Source organism: Choloepus didactylus, chromosome 8 (assembly GCF_015220235.1).
Source record: "Choloepus didactylus isolate mChoDid1 chromosome 8, mChoDid1.pri, whole genome shotgun sequence".
Taxonomy (NCBI): Eukaryota; Metazoa; Chordata; class Mammalia; order Pilosa; family Megalonychidae; genus Choloepus; species Choloepus didactylus.
Window position 1 is genome coordinate 109,101 of NC_051314.1, and position 25,394 is coordinate 134,494.

Below are 25,394 nucleotides of genomic sequence, written 5' to 3' on the forward strand. Positions count from 1 at the left end.
AACTATCAACCAAAATCGTGGCGTATACATACAATGGAATATTGAGTGGCTGCAAGAAGGAATGAAGCTGTGAGGCATGCAACTAGGTGAATGAACCTTGAGGACAATATGCTGAGTGAAATAAGCCAGAAACGGAAAGGACAAATACTGGAAGCCCTCACTAAGAGAAACTAATTACAGAGAGCAAATGCTGAGAACTGATTTTGAGAGCGTAGGTTATCGCGGGATAGAACATGGGCAGACACTGAGCAATCCAATACCATAAAATTCCTATAAGAAAATGCAGGAAACTATATTCAGGACTTTAAAGTATGCAATGATCCTTATATTTCACACCAAAGAAACAAACAACTAAAGAAAAATACAGATATAATGGACTTCATCAAAATTTAAAACTTTTGAGAATCAAAGGACATTATCAATAAAGTGAAAAGAAAACCTACCAAATGAAAGAAAATATTTAGAAATCATATCTCTGATATTACTACCAAATGCAGAATAAACACAGAATCTCTAAAACTAAATACCAAAAGTCAAACATCCAAATTTTAAAATGGGCAACAGACTTGAATAGATGTTTCTTCCAGGAAGACATATAAGGAACCAATCAGCATGTGCAAAGGGTTCAACATCATTATCCATTAGAGAAATGCAAATCAAAACTACAATGAGACACTCACTAGATGGCTGTTATTAACAAATCAGAAAATAACAAGTGTTGTTGAGGATGTGGAGAAATAGGAACCCTAGTACCTTGTTGGTGAGAATGTAAAATGAAGGAGCCAGAAAGTTAAACGTAGAATTGCCATATTAGCTGACAATTCCTCTCCTACCTATATACACCGAAGAATTGAGAGCAGGGACTGAAACAGATACTTGTACACCAATATTCACGACATCATTGTACACATAGCCAAAAGGTGGAAGCAACCCACAGTCCATCAGCACATGAATGGATAAGCAAAATATGCTGTATCTATACAATGGAGTATTATTCAGAAATAAAACAGGAATGAAGTGCTGGCACATGTAGCACACAGATGAAACTTGAAGACATCAAATTGAGTGAAATAAGCCAGACACAAAAGGCCAAATATTGTATGACTGCTATTATGTGAAATACATAAAATAAACACATTCATAGAGACAAGAAGCAGAATAACAGTTACCAGGGGTGCCTGAGGGGAAGGAATCGGGAATTATTGCCAAATGGACATGAATTCTGATTTGGGATGATGAAAATAGTCCATAAACAGACAGTGTTCAAATTTCTCAACATACTTAATGTCACAGTTTGCCCACTCAACATGATTACAATGATTTTTATGTTATGTATATTTTTCAATAATAGAAAAAAAATTAAAAATCAACCAAGAAAATAACCACATTAATAGAATGAAGGCCAAAAACTACATCATCATCTCAATTGACTCAGAAAATTTTTTGAAAAATTACCAAGCTCATTCCTGCTAAAAACATTCAGAAAGCTAGGAATAGAAGGGAACTTCCTCAACATGATAAAGGGAATTGATGACTAACCCACAGGTAAAATAAACTCAGTGATGAAAGAATGAAATGTTTCTCCCTAAGTTAAGGAACAAGACTTCATCAAAATAAAAAATAAAATAAATAAATAAATTTGCACCTAAAATGACATTCTCAAGAAAGTAAAAAGAAAACCTAAGATATTGGGGAAAATACTTGTAAATCATATATATGATAAAAGTTTCATATCCAGAATACATAAAGTACTCCTAAAACTCAACATCAAAAACACAAATATCCCAATTTAAAAACAGGAATACAATCGAATAGACATTTCTCAAAAAAACATATAGCAATGACTAATAATCACATTAAAAGTTGCTGGGCATAATTAGCCATTGATTGCATTAGCTAATTACACATTAAAGAAATGCAAAACAAAAGAAAGAGCTACCACTCTTCAAAAAATGGAAAATAAGTATTGGAGAGGATGCAAAGTAACAGAAACCCTCGTACCTTACTGGTGGGAATATAAAACGGTGAAGCACCTGGAATCCAGTTAGGCAACACATCAGTGAGTTAAACACAGAATGACCACATGATTTAGCAATGCCAGTCCTACTTGCATACTGAAAAGAAGTGAAAACAGTCAAACAAAAACTTGGACACAAATTGTCTTAGCATCATTATTTTAAATGGCCAAAGGTGGAAGCAATCAAAATGTCCATCAAATAATAAATGAACAGAATGGTATATTCCTACAATGGAGTATTATTGGCTGTAAAAAGTAATTGAGTTCTGGTACAACCTGAAACATGGATGGACCTCGAAAACATTACGCTCAGTGAAAGAAGCAACAAACAAAACTATGGCATGGTTGCACTTACATGTTATGTAAAATAAGGAAATATACAGAGACAAAGTATAACATATACTTTAATTTGCTCTCGTGCACACAACCAGCATTGGACAGATGCACATTTGCAATCAATTTTGAAGACAGGGAACACTCACCTAGATGATCATTAAGTGAAATGGTGGTGTCCATTCTTATTATAACATGTGTTACAAAATATAATTAACAGTACTGAATTATATATGAAAATGTGGTTTAAAAACATAGGACTATAAAATACAGTGAACCCTACTGTAAATGCTGAACTATAGTTCAATTATAAAAATGTTCTTTCATGAATTATAACAAATATACCACAATAATGCAAGGTGTTAGCAATAGGGTGGTATATTGTTCCAGTATTAATAAACAAATTACCTAAGTAAATAATATAGCTTATTGGAAGATAATGAGTTCTATGGGAAAAAGTAAACAGGGAAGCAGGATAAGGTGGGGAGGGGGCTGGAACTGTAAACACTGTAACGTTTAAATAAAGACGGGACGCGGGGTCGGCGGCGCCCAGTGCGAGCGTGAACCCGACGGTCTCCCGTGTGCAGAGGCTCAGGAGCGCACCCGGGTCCGAACAGGAGCGCTCTGGCCGTGAAGGCGGAGCTGGAAGGGGGAGCCGCGCAGGGGGTCCCGGTGCTGAGCTTCCCCTGGTGACGGGGAGGGCGTCTGGGTTCTGTGTGCTTGAGGGTGGGAAGTGGGTGTCGGGGAAGGAGCACAGAGGGGCTGACAAGGTTGTGGGGATGGAGCTGCGGTTGCTGACGCGGGAGGCGGCGGGACCCACCTTGAGGCTGGCGCGGTGGCGTCGGGACAGGTGACAGGTGTGGCAGGTGAAGTGGCGCCGGCTCCGTCTTCCCCCTCCGTCCTTCCCGCAGTCAGGGCAGAAGAGCAGCACGGCGGCGGCTTCCCATCGCCCCCCTCTCCCCGGCCCCACCTACCTGGCGGCCCCGCAGCCTCACCCCACCTGGATCTCATTGTTTTGGGCGGCCGCCCCTCCTTCAAAGCACCAATAGACTCTAATTACTCGCTTCCAGCCCCAGGGGCAGGACACCTGGGCTTCTCATTGGCAGCGCGGCTCCGCCCCTGAGCAAGGGGCTACCTGCACTTATGCACATGTGCACACCTGGCCCTGGGAGCCGGGGGTGGGCGCTCGACCCTGCAGGAATCCAGGGCTGGGGCCAAGAGGCAGGACTGCGGAGAGGGTGAAAAGGGGGCGCTGCCTCCGAGGCGGTGGGCAGATTCCAGGCGGGTCTCGCCCTGGTGCTGATGGGGCCGCTGGGCCCGAGGCCTGAGGAAGGCGCCTCCAGGCACTATCTCCGCCTGACAATCTGCCTACCTGCTCAGTTTAGGTCCACCCGGCCGCTTCCATGTTCAGGTTCATCGAGACCCTAGGAGCTGAAGGAGCCTGTGAAAATATTTTCAGAAGGGCCCTGAGACCACCGGATCCTGGCAGGGCGGGCTGCTGATCAGGAGGCACCGCACCAAGGCCTCCCTGCAGGTGCCGGCAGTGTGCGGTGCTGCAGGGTCCTCCGCAGGTTTCAGAGGCGGGGCCAGGAAAGGCCTCCCCCGGCCTCTCGGGTCAGCAGGGTCTAGTCCAGGCCACTGAGTGGGACTTTGAAAATTACCCAGAGGCTCATCCTCTGAGCGATCCCCGGGATCCCCGCCCCGCCCCCCAGCAACACGGGGCATCTTCCCTGAGCCTCCCGGGCGGGCTGGTACCTGAGGGGACTTGAAAAATCCTCAGGATGCTCCCACAACCGAGAAGCAACAACCAGGATCCAGACCAGACTTGCGGGCCTGGGGGACCCCAGATCTCCTGCTCCAACTCGGACCTCAGTGGTTTCCATCAGCAAATGTGAACATGAGAAAGTTCTGTGATGCATCATATACCCTCAGATTCTGAAAATTGGTTTGGAATACCCTCCCCCAGAAAATTACAAGTGGGACTGGAAATTTCTGGAGGCTCATCTGTTGGCCTGGTGAGCAACAGAGTTGTATGTGAGACCCCTTCCTCAGTGTCCCCAGACCTGGTTCCGGCATCCAGTGTCAGGGGAAAGATCTCCGAGACAGGTGCATGTGGGAGTGGTTCCCTCCAGAAGGGGACTTAGAGAATTTGAGGAAAACTGTTTGCAACCATCCCCCGTTTGTCTGATATTTCCTGTCAAACATTTCCTGTCAGGGCTAAGCGTACAAGTGTAAGGGGGATGGTTCTTAGAGGAATACCTGTTATAGGACGAAGCAGGGGTGGGTACAGACCCAGCAGCTGTTCTGATTGGGTTCATTTGCTGTGTGGTTTGCTAGAAGGAGGAAGGCATTGTGTTCCAGGTAGGAGTACATAGGGCAGAATAGGGTAAATAGGAGATAAAAGAAAATCATGGTAAGGGCAGGGTATTATTTGGGATGCTGACTGGGCATTGTAAGAGGTTATAGGATGAATAACAAAACATTTAGACAGACAGTGAAAAGGAGGAGACAGAGAATAAGATAAAATCTGGGTGCGTCTTAATCCATGATCTTGGGTGTCATCTGCTTGTTCCAGAATCTTGGGCAGGTGCTGTCTACAACAGATGCATCTACATCTTCACTTCAGTTGTAGCTTGAGGTTCGAAATGGAAGTATCCTCTAAAGGGCCTGGAGCATGTGTTAGTTGTGACATATAGACCCAAGGGTCAATTCCCTGTAGTTTTACTGCCATAGCAGTGACCAATTCAATAAGACTTGATCAAGTCCTTTCCATCTAGATTATAAAGTAGCCTTTCCTTGATGTCTCTTCTAGTACACCGAGTCTCCTGGTGGAAGGTCATGTCGAGTCCAATGTGGAGGGGTCTCAGGAAAGGCAGCCAGGTCTGTGAATGGATACATGGTATTGGTCATACATTTAATGGCACTGAATATATGAGATTGTTCCCTGACAGTAACTGGCAATTTCACATTGTAACAGCTTGGAGTCCAGTATAGTAGGAGAAATAATGAGCCTCATGGACCTTACCATTGTTTCAAAGGAGGACATCCAGTATTCTCTCAAGAGGCTCGATTTTATGGCCATCAAAGCTAAGAGAAGAACCTTAGGCCAAGATAGGGAGACATTCAACTAATTCAAGTTTTAACATGCCATTTGTTCTTTCTGTCTTCTCTCACGATTGAGAATAGGAGGGACAGTGAAGCTTTTGGTTGATAGGTAAGATCTTGCAAAGTTCATTGATTACAGTCTCAGTAAAATGGGTGCCTCTGTTGCTTGAGAGAATTGTGAGAATTCCCCAGGTGGGGAAAACAAAGTCTAATAGCTTTTTAGCTACTGTGAGGGTGGTAGCCTTATGACAAGGAAAAGCCTCTCTCCAAAGAGAAAATAGATATATGATAACAAGGACATATTCGTGTCCCAGAGAAGGGGGGAGCTATATAAAGTCCATTTGGAGATGTTCAAAGGGACCTGTCAGTCAAGGTGTTTGATCTTGTCCCACCTTTACAGTTTTACTAGGTTATGTAACCAACAGGTGGCACATGATTCATATACTTGCTTGCTTCTTGTTTAAAGTCCCCAAACACACAACCAATGTTCTTTCAAAGTCAAAGTGAGGGATTCTGGACCATGGTGGGTGTGTTCAAGTAAGGTCTTGAGTATTAATCATTTCAGAAACTCAGGAGCTCCCAGGTGCCCATCCTGGGACCCCCAGATCCTATCAAAGTTGAGGGCACATCAAGCTCTCATCAAATTTTTTCAATTTCAGAAGCCAATTACTGAATTATACTCAGACACCCTTGAAAATCCACAAAAATCTTGGCTACAGGTTTTAAATCATAAGCTCCTGGCCCTACACTGATGTTTCTGTCACCCTTCTAGAATAGGGATTAGCCAAAGATTTTTCCTCATGTTCCTCAGTGCCTCTCCCTGAGTGAGCTTCTCAAACGCTTTTTTTTTTAATAGGAATCCGTGTGGGTGACATGAATCTCCTTGGCTTCCAAAGCATTACAAAGTCATGGACTACACATAAGGCGTATCTGCTATCTGTATAAATGTTTAGTCTCTGAGAGTCTGCCAATTTGCAAGCTCTAGTCAAAGCTATTAATTCGGCCATTTAGGCTGACTTCGCCTCAGGTAAGGGTTTACATTAAAAGATTCCCTGGAAGTAGTTATTACACAGCATTTTCCCTCATCCCAATAACCATTTTCAGTCCTAAGGTAGGATTCACCTATGACAGTTATCAAATCAGGATTTGGGGCAGGGGTGCCTTGAGATTCATCTTAGGGGTAGAAAGTTCACAAATGAGGGACAGACAGTCACAGGGCTCCCACTCCCCCAGGAGAGGAAGGAGCATGGCTCGATTGTGGGAATCACATTGATGGACATTTATACAGCAAGGGGTCAGTGAAAGGATTTCATATGAAGTCAGTCTCCTGGCAGAAAAATTATGAGTATTTGCATTTAGAAGAAGAGTTTATACTGTATCAGGGACACGGGATTCAGGGGAGATCCTAGAACGATGTTGGCTGAAGTCGCAACCAATTTAGCAGCTGCAGCGACAGCCCTGAAACAGGGTGGATTAGGCCTTAGCAACGGGGCCGAGGTGAAGACCACAGTCAGCCATGGGTCTCTGCTCATCCCCAGGCTTCCGAGTAGGGTTCCAAGAGCATGTCCATCTCTTTCGTGTACAAATAGGAAGAAATCAGCATAACTTGGAAGTCCCAGAGAAGGTGGCTGTGGTAAACCTACCCTTACATGGATAAATATCTTTTCTGCATTATCAGCCCAGGGGAGGGATTCTGGAATACTAGTTTTAGTAAGGTCATGGAGCAGGGCTTCTATAGCTGAGGAATTAGCTGCCCATTGCCAACAACAGCAGGCTAATCCTGAGAATCCCTAGGTTGCCTCTTTGTGATTGGTCTAGTTTAGAAGGGCGCTGAAGCCATCGGAAATCAGTCTTTTCCGCTCATGACCTAAATGATGTACAGTCCCTTGACAAAACTGTAGTTTATCCTTGGTTGCCTTATGTACATTTTTGGCCAATGACTCTACTAAAAAAGGGGAATCTATCTCACCAGCCCCTTTAGTTTTAGAACGAAATATTAGGTCATCCACATATTAAAGTAGACCCCTGAGGGAAGTTTAAGTCTCATAGATCATGACTGAGAACCTGAGAGAAATAGGAGGGATGCTCTGTAAATCCATGAGGTATATTGTTGATTTTCCCCTGTAAGGGCAAACAGGTACTATCGCAGGATAATCTCTCTACTGAGGAATCTAACGCTGACTCCTCTCATTGCTGCTCTCATAGACAACCTAATGTTTTCTGTTCTGATAGTGAAGAACTAGTTATTCCTTTTGATATAGAAGCACATTTAACAGAACTTTTACCTAAAAACACTCAAGTACAATTTCCAGATGATAAAAAGTGAAAAGGCCTTATTATAATAACTGGGACAGATGATTCATATCCTTCGAGTCCTATGTTAGAAGACTATACTGAAGGAGAAGTTAAATATCTAAAACAACTGTGAATATTTTCAAGAAAGCAGAAAGGCCCTCTCAACCTTCTTATACATGGATAATATGTAATCTAGTCCTCTGTGAAAACAGGATGAACTGTCATAAATAATGTAGCAAGGTTGAAGACAGTCCTAATCAAATGTATGTTTATCAATATGATGTAAGCTAATCATAGAATAAAATGAGAAAACTATGTTAACAAGTTAAAGACAAGTAATAGGAATCTCTTCTAATTTTTGGACTTCACATAAGTAAAAGTGTGTTATATTGCTCTTACAAAAGTCATAGCTTAATTAGTAAAAATATTATCAGTGGAGATTTACAGGTCTTCAAAGCTAAGTCTCTGATAATGTCGATACCCTCCTTGGATCTTTAACCACTTGTGGATCAAGACACTTTGCTTCATGAGTCACTCATGGTTCACGACTCATCATTTAATGTAAAAATAGAATGACTTAATTAAAGGAACTCTAAATCAAGATGCTACAAATTCTCTGTAACTCAGCAAGGGGGAGCTCTCTGATCTCATGTCGAGCTGCATTTGGAGGAATAGGGGATCCCAGGCTTGTTAATGTATCAATTAATTTTTACATTGTAAACTCGTTCCTTTTACCTTAAGTGCTCCTTTAGTAAAAATGTGTTGAAGTTGAACTCTTGTCTTGCATGCTCTTTACTTTTAAACGATTGTCTGTCCCTATACTCTTAATTGAGTAGGAAGACTCTGGCCATAATGCCTTGGGGACTAATCACAGTTTCTTGGGGAAAGCTTGTGTCAGAAAAGAACTAAACAAGGGTCACCGAAGTGAGTACTAGCTATTCCTCTGGACTTTGAGAGAATAGTCCCTCAGGCTTGCATCTATTTTGCAACATGGTTTGCTTAATAAATTGCTACCTAATAGATGGACACCTTGTAAGAGACCTATAGTTTCATTCAGTGGTTGAGACAAAGGGCCAATCTGTGAGTTGCTTGAAATCTGTAGTATGCTGGTAGTTTGGTCTCTCCAAGGAAGAGGGGCTGGAAATGCAGTAGGATTAATGTTTGAGAGTGTAGCCCCCATATCAATTAAGAAAATCTGATTCACTACATTAATTGTAATTTGGGTTTCCTCTTTTTCATCGAATCCAATGGAAAAGAAGAGGCCTTATTCTCCTCAGAGCCCTTCTGGGGTTGGTATGTTGGGAAATCCAGTTGACAACATTTCCTTTTTTTTTCTGAAAGATTGGGCACCCTTTTTTCCAATGTCCTCTTTATTTGCAGTACTTGCATGTATATCTTAATTACAATTATTGGCCCAATGAGGTGTAGGGCAATTAGTTGCTTGGTTTGGGCCATGAGTTTATGTATAGTGGAATCTCATTTTATTGACTATTTTACATCTTCTTGGGAGAAATGTCTATTCAAGGGTTTTCCCCACTTTTTAATTAGGTTGCCTTTGTTGTTATATTGTAAAAGTCCTTTATATTTTCTGGATATTAAACCCTTATCTGATATATCTTTTGAAACTAATTTCTCCCATTCTGTAGGTTGTTTTTCCACTTTCTTGATAATGTCCTTCATTATCAAGTTTTTAAAATTGATGAAATCAAATTTATTATTTATCTTGTAGCTTATGTTTTTGGTGTCATATCTAAGAATCCATTGCTGAATCCCAGGTAATAAAGATTTACACCTCTGTTATTTTCTAAAAGTTTTATAGTTTAGTTCTTATAGTTAGGTCCTTGATCCATTCTGAGTGTATTTTGTATATGGTATTAAGTATGTGTTCTAACTTCACTATTCTGCATGCAGATATCATTTTCCCAACACCACTTATTGAAGAGATTGTTTCCTCCTTGCATAAATTCAGCAGCCTTGTTGAAAATCAATTGGCCCTAAATATGTGGGTCTATTTCTGGGCTTTCAAATATGTTCCATATATCTTCATGCCAATACCAGACTGTTTTGATTTACTGCAGCTTTGTAGTACAATTCAAAATCAGGAAGTGTGAGTCCTCCAACACTATTCTTCTTTTTCAAGATTGTTTTGACTATTCGCCTTACTGTTCCATATGAATTTTTTAAACTTAATTTCATTGACCTATATTCATATACCATACAATCATCCACAGTGTACAATCAATTGTTCACAGTACCATTATATAGTTGTGCATTCATCACCACAATCAATTTTTGAGCATTTTCATTACCACACACAAAAAAGAATAAGAATAAAGTTAAAGAAGAATACCCAAAACATCCCACACCCCCCATCTCTCCCTACTATTTGTTTACTTTTTGTCCTCATTTTTCTATTCATCTGTCCATATACTGTATAAAGGGAGTGGGAGCAACAAAGTTTTCACACTCACACAGTCACACAGTGTAAGCTATGTAGTTATACACTTGTCTTCAAGAATAAAGGCTACTGGGTTGCACTTCAACAGTTTCAGGTATTTCCTTCTAGTTATTCCAGTACACTAAAAACTGAAAAGGGATGTCTATGTAATGCATAAGAATAACCTACAGAATGACCTCTCAACTCAATTTGAGACCTCTCAGCCACTGAAACTTTGTTTTGTTTCACTTGTCTTCCCCCTTTTGGTCCAAGAAGGCTTTCTCAGTCCCATGGTACCAGGGCCAAGCTCATCCCCGTGAGTCATGTCCCATGTTTCCGGGGAGATTTACGCCCCTGGGAGTCATGTCCCACATAGGGAGTAGGGCAGTGAATTTACCTGTCAAGTGCGCTTAGAGAGAGAGGCCACATCTGAGTAACAAAAGGGGTTCTCTGGGGGTGACTCTTATGGACAATTATAAGCAGCCTTAGCCTCTCCTTTGCAGTAACAAACTTCATATGGGCAAGTCCCAAGATTGAGGGCTCAGCCTTCTAAATTGGTAGCCCTCAATGCTTGTGAGAATACCATTAATTCCCCAGGAAGGGAAATTTAACATTTCCACATTTTCCCCCAGTCCCTCAAGGGGGCTTTGCAAATACATTTTTATTCTCTGCCCAAATTACTCTGGGATGTATTGAGGCTTCACACTAACCTGTACAAACCAACCTGATTTCACTCCCTATTCAATGTTTCCTGTAATTATGTTGTTTGAATAAACTGACCATACAAATTAAATTATACAGTATGTTACAAAAATATACATTTTGCCACTAATAAACATCACCCCCTTTGGTCTCATACAGAAGTTAAAGTTTTAAAAACACCATCAATATCGTCTGTGCAAGCTTGGAAGTATGACGTCCCCCAAAATACCATATTCTTTGACACAATCTTGTGGGGGCAGATGTACTAGTGTTGATTAGATTGGAACCCTTTCATTGAGTGTCTCCATGGAGATGTGACTCAATGAACTGTGAGTGAAACATTTGATTAGATTATTTCCATGGGGGTATGGACCCTGCCCATTCAGGGTGGGTCTTAATTTAATCACTGGAGTCCTATAAAAGAGCTCACAAACAGAAGGACCTCAGAACAGCTCAGAGAGACATTTTGGAGACAGCTGCTGAAAGCAGACTTTCGCTGACACTTTGGGGATGCTAGCCCAGTGTTTGCCCCAGAGAAGCTTAGAGGGGACAAAATGCCCCAAGAGTGACAATTTGAAGCCCAGAGCTGAGAGAGGAGCTGGAACACAACCTGGGATCAGCAGATGCCAGCCACATGCCTTCCCAGCTAACAGAGATTGATCGGACACCATTGGCCATCCTCCAGTGAAGGTGCACACATGTTGATGCCTTAATTTGGACACTTTATGGCCTTCAGACTGTAAATCTGTAACCAAATAAAACCCCTTCTAAAAGCCAATCCATTGCTGGTATTTTGCATGATGGCAGCAATAGCAAACTGGAACATCATCCTTTACCCTTTAATTTGATTTACCTTAGTCCTAATCAAGTTCATTTCATTCATATTTCTAATTGAAGTCTGATCTTTTTTTTCAGACTCCTTAACATTTGCTGTATGGGATAATGCTGACATTCATAGCTGTCAGCCTCTGGCTCTGAGTCTCACGTGTCACACAGATACCCAAAGATCCAGGAACTGATCAGGTTATACACAAAGAGCTCAGCATCTCAGAATTTAGAAATAACCATCACAAACTCAGGTACAGATGTAACTGCTGTAAGATCTTACAATCTAGGAAACTTTACAACAAGTCTTCCCCTGATAACCTATGTTATCAGACTGAAGTCTCAGAGTTTGCACATTATAATTAGTCCACATTAGTGAGGCATTATAATGTTTTTTCTTTTAATTTCTGGTTTCTCACTCAACATACTGTCCTCGGTGTCCATTCACCTCACAACTTCACTCCTTGTAGAATCTCAATATTCCATTGTACATATACACCACAATTCGCCATTACGTTCATCAGTTGATGTACCCTCAGGCCACCTCCGGCCACTGCAAATCGTGAATACTGACACCATTCATGTCCCTCTTTTCAGTTCTTCCAAGTATATACCCAATAACTGAGTTGCAGGACCACATGGCAACCCCATGCTTAGCTTCATGTGGAACCACCACACTGCCCTCCAGAGGGGCTGCACCACTCTACTTCCCCACCAACGGTGATTAGGTACATCCCTTTCTCCACATTTTCTCCAGCACTTGTATCCCTTTGTTTATTTTTTAGACAGTTTTATTCATGCACCATCCATTCCATCCTAAGTAAAAAATCAATGGTTCCCTGTATAATCATGTAGTTATGCACTCATCACTACTATCTATATCAGGTATTTCCATTTCTTCCACAAAGAAAGAGGAGGAAGGAAGGAAGGAAGGAAGGAAGGAAGGAAGGAAGGAAGGAAGGAAGGAAGGAAGGAAGGAAAGAAGGAAGGAAGGAAGGAAGGAAGAGAAAAAGAAAAACTGATAACTAAAAAACAAAAAAAATAAATTTAAAATAAAATACAATTAAAAAGTCAGACAACACCAACACCAAGAATCCCATACCCCTCCCTTATATCCCCCTCTTATAGACATTTAGCTTTGCTATATTGCCTTTGTTACAATTAATGGAAGCATATCACAATGTTACTGTTAACTATAGACTCTACTTTGCATTCATTGTATTTTTCCTCAGTACCACCCCATTTTTAACACCTTGTAAAGTTGACATTCATTTGTTCTCCCTCATGAATCATTGGCCACTTTAGGTTTCACTAAGTTATACAGTCCCAAGCTTTATATTCTATCTTTCCTTCTGGTGTTCTACATGCCCCTAACCTTTCTCTTTCAATTGTACTCAGTCAACTCTGTTGAGGGTACTTACATTATTGTGCTACCGTCCGTCACGCAAAATTGTGCTCCAAACCTCTCTCTCCTGTATGCAGTGATCCCTTTAGTATTTCCTGTAGGGCAGGTAAGTATCTTGTTCACAAACTCTTTCAGTGTCTGTTTGTCTGAGAATATTATAAACTCTCCCTCATTTTTTTTTATTAAATTCAGTTTTATTGAAATACATTCACACACCATACAATCATCCATGATATACAATCCACTGTCCACAGTATGATAACACAGTTATGCGTTCGTCACCACAATCTATCTCTGAACATTTTCCTTACATCAGAAAGAACCAGAACAAGAATAAAAAATAAAAGTGAAAAAAGAACACCCAAATCATCCCCCCATCCCACCCCATTTGTCCTTTAGTTTTTATCCCCATTCCTCCACTCATCCATACACTAGATAAAGGGGGTGTGATCCACAAGGTCTTCACAATCACACTGTCACCCCTTGTAATCTACATTATTATATAATTGTCTTCAGGAGTCCAGACTGCTGGGTTGGAGTTTGGTAGTTTCAGGTATTTACTTCTAGCTATTCCAATACATTAAAGCCTAAGAGGTGTTATCTATATAGCGCATAAGAATGTCCACCAGAGTGACCTCTTGACTCCATTTGGAATCTCTCAGCCACTGAAACTATTTCATCTCATTTTGCATCCCCCTTTTAGTCAAGAAGATACTCTCAGTCCCACGATGCCGGGTCCACATTCATCCCTGGGAGTCATACTCTCCGTTGCCAGGGAGATTTACACCCCTGGGAGTCGGGTCCCACGTAGGGGGGAGGGCAGCGAGTTCACCTGCCGAGATGGCTCAGTTAGAGAGAGAGAGGGCCACATCTGAGCAACAAAGAGGTACTCAGGGGGAGACTCTTAGGCACCATTACATACAAGTTTAGACTCTCCTTTGTGGTAATGAGCTTCATAAGGGCAAGTTCCATGCTCGAGGGCTCAGCACATCAAACTGCCAGTCCCAATGTTTGTGACAACATCAACATCAGTCCAGGTGAGGATGTCCAACCCATCCGCACCTTCCCCCAGATCCTCGGGGCTGGGGAGGGGGAGGCTGTAAATATATTTTTTATTATCTGCCCAAATTACTCTAGGATGTGTCACTATTTCACTCCAGCCTATACTAACCTACCGTATCTCACTTCCTATTCAAAGTTCCATGCAATTGCGGTGTTTGAACAAATCGACTGTAGAGTTGTACCGTTTAGAAAATTTAGATCCTGTACCAAATAGATATCTATTACCTTGGTCTCATATGAAAGTTGAAGTTTTAAAACACAATCAGTTTCAACCTTTACCCTTTGGCCTGGCTTGCCCTGGTCTTAACCAGACCTGCTTTATTCATATCACTAATTGAAGTCTGGGCTCTTTTTCAGTTTTTTTTTTTTTTTTTTGGACAGCGACTGTATGCACTAATACTGACATTCATATCTGCCGAGCTCTAGCTCTGAGTTTCAGGTGTCTCAGAGATATGCATTGTTCCAGAGACCAATCAGGTTATACGCTAGGGGATCAGCATCTCAAAGTTTAGAGACAGGCCTTACAAGTCAGGGATAGAGTTAACTGCTGTAAGAGCTTACAATCTAGGGACTATTACAATTATTGTGTCCACGTTAGGCTATGTTCTAAGATTCAATTCTGAGTTTACACATTGTAGTTAGTCCATATTGGTGAGGCATCATCCCTCTCACCATGTTTTCTCCAACACTTAATCCTATATATATATTTTCCTACAATTTTATAGAGTTATATTCACATACCATACATTTATCCACTGTGTACAATCAGTTGTTCATGGTATCATCATAAAATTGTACATTTATCACCACAATCAGCACTTGAACATACTGATTACTACAAGAAAAATTGTTTGTTTGTTTGTTTTTTAGCAATAAGAAAAAATGATAAAAAGAAAAATAACATGTCATACAATACAATATACTACTAAGGACAGCAAATAACACCGCTACCCAGAATCCCATATTCCTCCCCTATATCCCCCTCTCATATACATTTAGCATTGGCGTATTGCCTTTGTTACATTTAATGGAGGTATATTACAATGTTACTGTTGACCATAGACTCCAGTTTGCTTTGATTATGTTTTTTCCTGAATACCATCCCTTTTTCAAATTTCTACATGGTTGACATTCATTTGCTTTCCCACATGCAAAAACATTTTTATATTTGTATATTTAGTAACAGTCATTGGCCACTCCAGTTTTTGCCACGTTATACAGTCCCAGTCTTTATCATCTATCTTTACCTCTGGTGTCATACATTCTCCTATCCCACCTCTTTCAGCTTTACTCACAGACATCTTTGTTCAGTGTACTTACAATACCGTGCTACCATCACACAGTATTACGCTATCTGTTTCTGGATCTATGCAATCAATCCTAAACATTCTGTAGTCCTTCAGCATCAAATGGCTGATCTCTGCCCTCTTTCTACCTCCTGGTCGCCTGTGTTGTCAGCTTTTAACTCCCAAAGTTTGTTCATTAATGTCTGTTCATATTAGTGAGACCATACAGAATCTGTGCTTTTGTTTCTGGCTAACTTCACTCAACATAATGTCCTCAAGGTTCATCCACATTATTACATGATCCATGTCTTTGTTCTGTCTTACAGCTGCATAATATTCCATCATGTGTATATACCACAGTTTGTTTATCCACTCGTCCTTTGATGGACATTTGGGTTGTTTCCATCTCTTGGCAATTGTGAATAATGCTGCGATAAACATCGGTTTACAAATGTCTGTTTGTGTCTTAAGTTTCAGTTCCTCTGAGTATATACCCAGCAATGGGATAGCTGGGTCATATGGCAAATCTATATTTAGCTTCCTGAGGAACCTCCACACTGTCTTCCAGAGTGGCTGCACCATTCTACATTCCCACCAACAATGAATAAGTGTGCCTCTTTCTCCACATCCTCTCCAGCACTTGTCATTTTCTGTTTTTTGGATAATGGCCATTCTGGTAGGTGTGAGATGATATCTCATTGTGGTTTTGATTTGAATTTCCTTAATAGTCCCTCATTTTTGAAGGACAGTTTTGCCAGATATAGAATTCTTGGTTGGCAGTTTTTCTCTTTCAGTATCTTAAATATATCACACATTGCATTCTTGCCTCCCTGTTTTCTACTGAGAAATCTGCACATAGACTTATCGAGCTTACCTTGTATGTGATGGATCACTTTTCTCTTGCTGCTTTCAGAATTCTCTCTGTCTTTCATGTTTGATAATCTGATATTAAGTGTCTTGGCCTAGGTCTATTCGAACCTATTCTGTTTGGCTTATGCTGTGCTTCTTGGATCTGTAATTTTATGTCTTTCATAAGACATGGGAAATTTTCAGTGATTATTTTCTCCATTATTGTTTCTGCCCCTTTTCCCTTCTCTTCTCCTTCTGGGACACCCATGACATGTACAATCATGTGCTTCATGTTGCCATTCAATTCCCTGAGACGCTGCTTATATTTTTCCATTCTTTTCCCCATCTGTTCTTTTGTGTATAGGATTTCAGATGTCCTGTGATCCAGTTCATGAATCTTTTCCTCTGCCTCTTCAAATCTGCTATTGCATGTCTCCACTGTGTTTTTCATCTCTTGTATTGTGCCTTTCACTCCCATAGGTTCTGCCAATTGTTTTTTCAAACTTTCTAATTCTTCCTTATGTTCACCCAATGTCTTCTTCATTATCCTTCATCTCTTTTGTGATATCTTCCCTCAATTCATTGATTTGATTTTTGAATTGATTTAGAAGATTTTTTTGATTAATAATTAGTTGTTTCAGTTCCTGTATCTCAGCTGAAGTGCAAGTTTGTTCCATTGACTTTGTTTTTCCTACCGTGATTTATAATTTTTTGATGTCTAGGCATCTGGTTTCCTTGATTAACCCAATCAGATTTTCCCAGACCAGATGGGCCCAGGTCTCAGGAGGAGGCTGTGTTCAGTATCACATTTCCCTTAGGAGCAGGTTGTCAGACTTTCCTGTGAGGCCTCTAGACTCAGTGATTTTCCCATCCTGCCCAGCAGGTGGTGCTTGCAGTCTGTGGCTCCCCACTGGTGTAAGAGGTGCAGTCCCTATAATTCTCAGTGGACTCTGTTCTGTCCTGGGGCCAAGGGTGTCGGAAGCCAACCTTAAGTTGTTTCTGGTTTTGTTTTGTTTTGTTTTCCCCCAGGCCCTGGGGTCTGGATTCTCTGAGGAAGAGCAGCCACTTGAGCTGGGCTCCACCTCTCTTGTCTTAGGGAAGATATACCCTTTAGAGAGTTATCTTCTCCACTTGAACTCCTTTGTCTCTCTGACTCTGTTAACTCCATCTTTGCCTGGGTCAATGCTGACCATTGAAAATGCCTGACGCTTTCTCCAATGAGCTACTTTGAATGAGAGGAGGAAAACAGGAAAAAGAGAGAAAGCCCCTTTTCAGAGCCAGTCCTGAGCCCCCCAGTTTTGCCAGTCGACCTTTGTTGGTATCCAGTTCTCTGTGCTCCTTTTCTTGGGACACAGCTATTATCTAATTCTGAGATTCTGAGCTCAGCCACCTCCAAAAGCCTCTGTTTTTATTTGTTTATGTTTTTCCTTTTCCCATCAGCACCATCTCCTCTCTGCTGGTAGTGACCTTAAGCTTCCTTTCCTGCTTGCTCCAGGTTTATCGGTGCTTGTAGCTTGTATTCAGTAGTCCAAATTTTTTAATTAGAACTGCAATTGGAGCTTGGTTGAGTTACTTTCCCTCACTCCAAGTAACATGCTTCTTTCTTCCACAGGGAAATGTTTCAGCTCAGCCTGCCATGCTGGTGGGGGAGGGGCCCCAGCTCTGCAGTTTGGAGAGCTTTACTTACAGTTCTATGCTGCAGTCTCAGCCATTTCACCCATTCCAGACTGGTGTACGATGTTGTCCAGTCACAGATGTCCCCCAACAGTTGTTCCAGCCTATGTACTAGTTGTTCCTAGCTATTTACTAGTTTCTCTAGAGGACTAACTAAATTCCACACCTCTTTATGTGGCCATGTTGCCTTGCCTCCTCCACATGAATTTGAGGATTTGTTTTCCCAATTTTGCAAAAAGGCTGCTAGACTTTTAATAGGGATTGCATGAAATTTGAATATTGCTTTTGGTAATATTGAATATTTACAATATTAACTCTTCTAATCCATGATGTCTTGTCATTTATTTAGATCTTCCTAAATTTTTTTCAAGCTGTATTTTGTAGTTTTCAGTATACAAGTCTTTTGTATCCTTGTTTAAATTTATTCTTATATATTTTATTTTTAAAGTGCTATTGTAAATGAAATTGTTTTCTTAATTTGCTCTTTGATTATTCATTGCTAGTGGATAAGGAACATGATAGATTTTTGTGTATTGATATGCACCTAACAGTGCACCAAAATATATGAAGCAATCCTTGACAGAATTGAAAGGAGAAATAGACAGTTCTACAATAATAGTTAACACACCACTTTCAATACTGGATAGAACACCTAAATAGAAGATCAGTAAGGAAATAGGGGTCCTGAACAACACTATAAACCAACTACATTTAGCAGACATATATGGAACATGTCACCCAACAACAGCAGAATTCACAAGTGCACATTGATCACTCTCCAGGATAGACCATATGTTAGGGAAAAAGTGAAGTATCAATCAATTTTAAAATATTGAAATCATGCAAAGTAACTTCTGTGATCACAGTGGAATGAAGCTGGAAATTAGTAACAGAAAGAAAGTGGAAAAATATATAAATATGGGGAAAATACACAGTATGCTCTTAAACAACCAATGGGTTAAAGAAGGAATTTCAAAGGACAATAGAAAATACTTAGAGACAAATGAAAACAGACACAACATACCAAAACTTATGGGATGCAGCAATAGCAGTGCTCAGAGGGAAATTTATAAATATGAATGTCTATATTTAGAAAGAAGAAAGATCTAAAATTAAGGGACTAGACAAAGAAGAGTGAGGTAAACCCAAAGTTAATAGAAGAAAAGACATAATTAAGATTAAGAAGGAGATAAATGAAATAGAATAAGAAAACATTTGAGAGAAAAAACAAAACAACAAATTGGTTCTTTGAAAAAATCAATAAAGTTGACAAACCTTTAGCTAGACTGACAAAGAAAAAAAGAGAAAAGATGCAAATAATGAAACTGGAAAGGAAAACGGTGATATTACTACTGACCTTACAGAAATAAAAAGGATTAAAAGAGAATACTATGAACAATTTATATGCCAAAAAATTTAAAAATATAGAAGAAATGGAAAAATTCCTAGAAAAACACCAATTACTCAAATCAAGAAGAAATAGAAAATTTCAACAAACCCATAATACATATAGATGTTAAATCAATAAACAAAAAAAAAAAAAACCTTCCACCAAAGAACAGTCTAGGACCAGATGGTTTCACTGATAAATTCCATCAAACATTTAAAGAAGAATTAACACCTATCCCACCCAAATTCTTCCAAAGAATTCAAGAGATGTGCTGTTAGGGACCCCAGAAGAGCCATGATCTTTTAATCCAATCTTGTTGGGTGGAACCTTTTGATTAGGTTGTTTCCATGGAGATGTGACCCACCCATTTGTGGGTGGGAAGTCAGATTATATTATTTCCATGAAGATGTCAACCTGCCTGTGCCAGTTTGGATGAATTATGTCCCCCAAAATGCCATGTTCTTTGATGCAATCTTGTGGGGGCAGATGTATCAGCGTTGATTAGATTGGAATTCTTTGATTGAGTGTTTCCATGGAGATGTGACTCAATCAACTGTGAGTGAAACATTTGATTGGATAATTTCCATGGTGGTGTTACCCCACCCATTCAGGGTGGGTGTTAATTGGATCACTGGAGTCCTATAAAGGAGTTCACAGACAGAAGGAACAGAGCAGCTAAGAGTGACATTTTGGAGAGCAACTGAGAGTGACATTTTGAAGAGCAGCTGCAGCTAAGAGAGGACAACACGCCCCAAGAGCAACATTTTGGAGAACACCATTTTGAAATGCAACCTGGGAGCAAGCAGATGCCAGCCACATGCCTTCCCTGCTAGACAGAGGCTTTCCAGATGCCATTGGCTTTTCTCCAGTGAATGTACCCTTTGTTGATGACTTACCTTGGACACTTAATGGCAATAAGACTGTAACTTTGTAACCAAATAAACCCTCTTTATAAAAGCCAATCCATTTCTGGTATTTTGCAAAAGGGCAGCATTAGCAAACTGGAACACTACCCATTCAGGGTGGGTCTTAATTAGATCTCTGGAGTCCTTTAAAAGAGCTCACAGAGAGAAGGAACTCAGGGAAGCTGAGAGAGACATTTTGGAGAGAAGCTATGTTACGTAATTCAGAGTTTGCCCCAGAGAAGCTGAGAGATGCGGTCGCAGTTGACTCGTCTGGGGGGAGGGTGGCGGCCGGTTGCTAAATCCTAGGCTCCCAGGATTGCTCCGAGGGTACCGGCAGCGGGGGCTCTTTCCCGGAGGCGAGGGCGAGGCGGGGGACTTGGCCAGGTCCCCGGCGGGAGGCGTGCAAAGTATGGAGGGCGGCGAGAAAGGAACAGGCGGGACACGTTTCTTTTAGGATGAAGAAAACCAAGAGAGAGAGAGAGTTTATTAGGGGAGAGTACAAGCTTATATCAGGCGGTTTAGAGGGCGGGGTAGCTGTAGGGGTTAAAGGCTTGGATTGGTTCTGAGAGAGCGCGGAGGTTGATTGAAAAGGGGCGAGAGTTGCTCCGGTAACGGTGTCTGGCAACAATGTATGTGCACTGGTGGTAATGGGAGTTGCACCGGCAACGGGGAGTGTCTGGGCAAGATAAGGGGGTGGGGAAAAGGCGGTTCCCTCCGGCAAGCCTCCCCTAACAGTGGTGTATTTTGGGTGAGGAAATGGGGCCTGCCTCCGGCCTCACTTTCCCAGGCCCGGGGGGCTGTAGAGGGCGCTGTCACCCATGCCCACTACCCTCCCCAGGGGTGGATCCGGTCCCCCAGCCCAGGCCCGCCAAGTTGAAGCACGTAATCAGTGTCCCGCAGAGAGAATTCCCAGATGCTTAGAGAGAAATGCCCCAGGAGAACCAAGCAGAGAGCTGAGAGAAGCTAAGAGAGACAGAACCCCAGACACATTGTGGAGAAAGCCATTTTGAAACCAGAACCCGGGAGCAAAGGATCAGCAGTCACAATCCACATGCCTTTCCAGCTGACAGAGGTGTTCCAGATGCCACTGGCCGTTCTTCCATGAAGGTATCCTCTTGTTGATGCCTTAGTTCGGACACATTTATGGCCTTACAATTGTAAATTTGTAGCCTACTAAATCCCCTTTATAAAAAACAATACATTTCTGGTATTTTGCATAATGGCAGCTTTAGCAAACCAGAACAAGAGGATAGAACACTTTCTAATTCATTCTATGAGGCCAGCATTAACCTGACATCAAAGCCAGATAAAGATAGCACTAGAAAAGGAAATTACAGACTAATATCCCTTATGAATAAAGATGCAAAAAATCCTCTTCAAAATACTGGCAAACCGAATCCAACAGTATATCAAAAGGATTATACACCATGGCCAGGTGGGATTTATCCTAGGAATGAATGCAAGAATGGCTCAACATAAGAAAATCAATCCATGTAACACACCACATTAATAGAATGAATAAGTCATGTGATCATCTCAGTAGATGCATAAAAGGCACTTGATGAAGTCCAACTTCCTTTCGTGATAAAAACACTTAGAAAACTGACAATAGGAGGGAATTTCCTCAACATAATGAAGGGTCCTTATGAAGTACCCATAGCTAATATCATACTCCATGTTGAGACTGAAAACTTTTACCCCTGAGATCAAGAACAAGACAAGGATGATCACTGTCACCTTGTAGTGAAAGTTCTAGGCAGAGCAATCAGGCAAGAGTAAGAAAAAAAAGTCATCCAGATTGGAAATGAAGAAGTCAATTTATCCCTATTCACAGATGACATGATCCTATATCTAGAAATTCCCAAAGAATCTGCAAGAAAGCTGCTAGAACTAATAAATGAATTCAGCAAAGTTTCAGGATACAAGATAAACATGAAAAAGACAGTTGGGTTCCTGTACATCAGTTTTTAACGATCTGGAAAGGAAATCAAGAAAACAATTCCATTTACAATAGCATCTAAAAGAAAAAAAAAAAAAAAAACCTAGGAATAAATTCAACCGAAGAGGCGAAAGACTTGTACACTGAAAACTGCAAAGTGATGCTGGAAGAAATTCAAGAAGACCTTAACAAATGGAAAGAATCTCATGTGTGCCAGTTTGAATGTATTACGTACCCCAAAATGTCATTATCTTTGATGCAACCTTGTATGCGCAGACATATTGGTGTTGATTGCATTGTGATTCTCTAATTGAGTGTTTCCATAGAGATGAGACCCACCCAACTGTAGGTGGTAACTCTGATTGGATGATTTCCATGGAGGTGTGCCCCCACCCATTCGGCATGGGCCTTGATTAGTTCACTGGAGCACTATATAAGCTCACACAGAAGGAGTGAGCTTGCTACAACCAAGAGGGACACTTGGAAGAATTCACAGGAGCTGAGAGAGGAGCTGCAGATGAGAGACAGTTTGAACACAGCTGTTGAAAGAAGACTCTTGCTCCAGAGAAGCTAATAGAGGAAAAACATCCCAAGAGCAACTAAGAGTGACATTTTTAAGGAACTGCAGCCTAGAGAGGAACATCCTGGGAGAAAGCCATTTTGAAACCAGAACTCTAGAGCAAGCAGAAACCATCCAAGTGCCTTCCCAGCTAACAGGTTTTCTGGACACCATTGGCCATCCTCCTGTGAAGGTACCCGATTGGTGATGACTTACCTTGGACACTTTATGGCCTTCACACATCTTCATTTTAAAATTTACTACAAAGCTACAACAATTAAAACAGTACAGTACTGGCATAAGGATAGACATATACATAATGAAACAGAAATGGGAGTTCAGAGTTATATCCAAATATCTACAGTCAGTTGATTTTTGACAAGGGTGCCAAGTCCATTCCATGGGGAAAGAATAGGTTTCTTGGGGTGGGAGATGGCGTGGGGATTCAGCTTTTCCCCAGGTCTCCTGCCCTCCTCTGTGTGGTTTCTTTCTTCCCTCTTGCTCCTCCTTCCACATCTTGTAACTCAGTTCACCAGAAAGCCCTTCAGCTCTGACTGCAAACCACACAATCTGACTGATGTCAGAACCTCTCACTCAGCCAGGAGGCATGGACACTTCTCTCAGCTCCTTAGGAATTCTCACTGTGACTGCCATTGTCCACAATGTCATAATTCTCCTTGCTCTTTGTGTTGCCATCCCAGTCATCATGGCCTTGAAAGCAACATTTGTGCCCTGGAAGAGCATACAATTTAACATAGTTCATGTCGGAGGGTCCCCTCCATATGGACACCATGTGTCCAGTCTCACAGTTGTACATGGTGACCTTTTGTGGAATGGTCCTCCAGAAAATTCTCAAGCCATCTGATGAGGACAGAGATCAGCCACAAGACCCAGGGGAGGCCCACAGCCAGTGCTTCCAACGGCCTTGCTCAAATCTGATGATCTGACGACCCTCCCAGAGATAGGCTGGCACTCACCGGGGATGTTGTGGGAGGCCACAGGTGACCCTCCATGCCCAGCCTTAGGAGGAAGGGCACCGAAATTCTGCAAATCCACCACGGAAACATGGATCAGCCCTAATTGGCTGGAGGGACCTCAGGATGGGTCTGTTCACCCACTGAGGGACCTCGCTGGAGCTTCCTGAAAATATGCCAGGTCACCACTCAGCTCCCCCCTCCCACATCACAGCTGTGGGACCAGATCATCCTGTGTGTGGGCCTGCGAGGCCTCCACAGCTTGTCAGAGCCTTTGCAGGACACGCTCAGCTGGGCCACAGCCAATCCGACTGCTGCTGGCCAGGGAGTCCTGGCAGGGCTGGCTGCTGCCAGTAGCCATCCCGGTGGGATGAGGGGCCAGGGGGCAAACTCTCCATGGCCCCATTCAGCTGCCCGGCTCTGGACTGCCGAGCTCTTCCAGGCAGAGAGGCTGGGCTGGGAAGGGATCCCAGTTAAGGAGAGCCGTCCACCCAGTGCCCCTGCCCCAGAAGATGAGCTCAGCCCCAGGCTGCTCCTAGCTGGGCAGCATCTGAACATCTGTGTTCCAGGGCCATCTTGTGGCCACCAGATAGATGGTCCTATAGAGCAAGTCCAATGTCCCACCTGAGGCTTGGCCTCTCCTTGTGTGTAGGGCAGGGACCAGGAGGTCTGAACCCAGTGTCCCCATGTTGAGTTAGGAAGAGAGTCAGGATTAGTAAGAGGTGGAATGTTAATTTCCAGGTGAGAGGGTCAAGGTGACAGTTAAAGCTACTGGGAGGGTGACGATGAACCTAAATGGTGCCTGCTGGTCAACGCCCCGCACACAAGATGCTAAGACCATATCCAGAGGTCAGGAATTGTCCATGCTGACCTGGGAGGACCTGGGAGGCTGTTCTCAGACCCTCTCTGGGTGCCCTTTGGTGCTCTCTTGTCAAGTGAATGTCACCAAAATTCTCTAAATCCACTGCAGAGGCAAGGATGGGAGCCGGCTGGCTGGAGGGCTCCGAGCAGTACAGGCCCCTTCCCGACCCAGGTGCCTCCTCCCTCCCCTTTGATCAATGAGTTTCTAGAAAGTGTCCTGAGCTGCGACTCCGCACCCACCTCTGGGCTCTGGGATGTGTAGGGTCATGTCTTTTACTAAGTTTGGGAAGTTCTCTGTCATTATTTCTTTGAATTATCCTTCTCTCCCTTTCTTTCTTCTCCTTCTGGGACTTCCACCATAATGTATATATTGGTGTGTTTGCTGGTGTCCCAGAGTTGTCTTAGGCTATTTTCACTTTTAATATTTCTTTCTGCTCCTCACCCTGACTCATTTCAAGTGCCTTTCCTTCAAGTTCACTGATTCTTTCTTCTGCCACCTCCAATCTGCTCTTGAAACCTGGGCATTTTTCATTTCAGTTACTGTGGTCCTCAACTCCAGTGGGTCTGTTTGCTTCCTTTTTAAACTTTCTATACCTTTACTAAGATTCTCATATTGCTCATTCATTGTTTTCCTGATATCCTTTAGTTATTTCTCTGTATTTTCCTTCATCTCCTTGAATATTTTAAAGATCATTTTTTAATTTTTAATTTTTATTTTGAAATAAATTCAAACTTAAAGTAACAGTTGCAAAAATAATACAAACCCCATACACAGA

General features: G+C 41.9%; 1 long non-coding RNA gene across 2 annotated transcripts in view; it reads right to left on the reverse strand.

The window, feature by feature from the left end:
- Window positions 1-4,866: 4,866 nt before the first annotated feature.
- LOC119543008 overlaps window positions 4,867-25,394 on the reverse strand; it is a 29,416-nt gene continuing 8,888 nt past the window's right edge. For both annotated transcript variants that reach the window (XR_005218506.1, XR_005218507.1), the window contains exon 2: window positions 4,867-5,232. This is a non-coding gene — a long non-coding RNA (uncharacterized LOC119543008). The remainder of the gene's footprint in view (window positions 5,233-25,394) is intronic.